Genomic DNA, 2965 nt, shown 5'->3' with positions numbered 1-2965 from the left:
CTAAACATCACTGGTATCAACGGACACCGACAATACTATACCAGGTAGAACACCAGACAATAAAGAAAAAAAAAGAAAACATACGTAATAAACGTATGACTCTTATCTTCACACTAAGATATGATTGAAACAACAAACTTATATCTGCAAAATCAGATCCATAAGTTTGAAACTACATCCAAGAGAGAACTGGTAATTTCAGGCAGTATCAAAGTAGATTTGGAAACAGAAACGGATTCGGGTGTAGATCGAAAGAGATCGACCATCATCATCTTCTTCTTCATTGTAGCACTGATTTTATCAAACGACAAACTCACAAGTAAAACACACAAAGAACACAAATTATTAGACAAGCATGCTAAAAAAATCACTATAAGAAAGTTACAAACTCCAACAATCTTCAGCTACATAAACTTGATCATTCTTATTAGGTTTTTTCAGAAGTTTGATAAAGTCCTCTTACCTAGAACTATGTCACCCACTAAAATGAGTTTCATATAGAAAATTTGAAATAACATTGTTTTTGGACACAAAATGTCTTGTCAAGAGCTTGAATTAAAGCTACCAAAATATTCGACACTCATTTCAACTTTTCTCTAGTAGGTGAAAATCAGAAGGGACTGATCCTTGGATAGTCTTTTTCAGCCGTGGAGGAAAAAAAATAACAAAAGGGGAGGAGGCTTCCAATTTCCATGATATCATGCATTGAAGAAGAGGAAAATGTGTCTATTGACAATTGGTCCACCACCACCAAGGGCGGACGTATGCTACTTTATCGAAAAAGTCTTTTACAGTTCATCAAGATTGTCGAGAATTAACTTCAGAATCGAATGAACACGACCAATAGTTAATTGATTTGTATACATTGAGAAATATATTTTTAATACTATTCCAAATGAGGTCATCATTAAATAATTTTAAAATATAAAAAATTTTCATTTAATTATTACTTATTGCTATTCTATAAATTTTTAATATATAATGTTATTTTTCATATTTTTGAAGACATAATTAATAAATAATCCAAAAAATTCTTGTGTCGTTGCCTTCTGACCCGCATGACTTTGTCTCGTGAAACAAAATCCTGTCTCCAGCACCAATATCACAAAATTAGCCTTGCAACATCTTTTGAAGGAATGACATTGATAGAGAGTTTTTGAGGCTGGATTGTAGGGCGGCTTGGTTGGTCAAAAATCCACAATGGTTCTTGACTTTGTATCTGGTTAGGAGATGGAGATTGAGATTGAACCATTTTTTTCAAGTTTTTCAGTTAGAAAAATGAAAGAATAGACAGGTGTACGCATGTGTTGATGAAAAGGACCTACATTGCAATCAAGAAAAACAGGACCATGCATATAGGGAGGGAGGGAGAGAGGGGGCTCATGGTGGGGTCTTTCATAACATGAATTGTTACAAAGAGAGGAGTTATAATGGGTTTGGCGCATTTGATTTGTAACTGAACAGATATATAGATACCTTTGTTATCATGAAAGAAGATAACCAATCTACCACTGAACTTCACCACTCTCTCTCTCTCCCTCTCTCTCACTATATATATATACACACGAAAATTATATATATTCATAAGATTTTTCATACATAACGGTTCATAATCATGTAGTAATTACATTGTTTTAATAAGATCTCTTATTATATTGTTTTAAGTATTACATATTTTTATACACTATTTCAAAAATAATATAATTAAGAATGTCCAGGTTAAACCTATCAATAATGAGTCTTTTTTTTGCAAATGAGCCATTAGTTGAGTGGCAATGACTTTGCATGTCCCTGACTGAGGTCATGGGTTCTAGTCTCACCTCCTCCGAATATTTATAAGGAGGTGTGTGGGCTTCGTCTGCCCCTACGTGGGCTTGATAGTTTGCTCCTGCGTGGGCTTGATTTGTGCCTCCTGCGTGGGGCCTGTTGACACCTGTACTTTTATAGGCTTGATCTGGTGGTGTATCGTATATTGTTTGTACTTGTACTCAAAAAATAAAATAAAAATAATGAGTCTTTTTGAAAAGAGTTTTACATGCTGAATTTGAATATGTAATTTTTTTTGAAATTTAAGATATATTTTGAGATGAAACATTTTGAAATTCCATCGAAGAAAAGAAAAAATAAAAAACTGTGATGTCATCATGCTTAATAAGCATGTCACATATATTATGAACCCTTATGAATTATTTCATTATGGATAAGTCAAATATAAGAAAATGAACGACAATAGACAGCACTTTTATAGTGGGGGAGGGATATATGTGCCACACTAGCACAATTAGGAGGCTGCCCACCACCACCACCACCACCACCACCACCATCACAACTAGAGGACCTGCAGCCATGTGTCTCACTCACTAACTGCACTTTCATTTGTTTTCCTCTCTCTCTCTTTCTCTTTCTCTCTCCCAAATGTGATTCATGAATTTGGTAGATGTTAGTAGGTAAAAGAATCTGAGGTCTCATTTTCTGCCTCCACCATCATTAAAGAGTTCACAAGATAAGGATCATAAATGCTGAAACCGACACTTAGCAACCTTTGAAGGTGTCATATTCCAGAAACCCACACACACACACACACACACAAAAAGTTCAAAAGGATAATGCTGACAAAAGCTTTTATATATTTGACCAAACATATATACTTCAACCAGAGGAGCAAAAATTTTCAACTAGAATTGCAGGGACACAAACTAGGAAAATCTCTACATATTATCTCCATAAGATCTACGTACATAGTACATACTGCTTGTCACCCTTAAATCCTATATGCGATGTATAGACTTATGCAAGGTAAGGTCTACGTACATAATGCTCGTCCCCCGATCCCTCCTAGGCTCCCACTGCGGGAACTGGTGCACGGGAGTTGTTTACCTTACCTCACCTCTAATATAAAATGTACCACACCATATGATGAGTAAGGTCTGCTCTTCATAAGCATTTAGCAACAGAAAATCCAATC

Source organism: Tripterygium wilfordii, chromosome 18, assembly GCF_013401445.1.
Source record: "Tripterygium wilfordii isolate XIE 37 chromosome 18, ASM1340144v1, whole genome shotgun sequence".
Lineage (NCBI taxonomy): Eukaryota > Viridiplantae > Streptophyta > Magnoliopsida > Celastrales > Celastraceae > Tripterygium > Tripterygium wilfordii.
The sequence above is the reverse complement of the archived record's forward strand: the minus strand, read 5'-3'. Positions refer to the sequence as shown.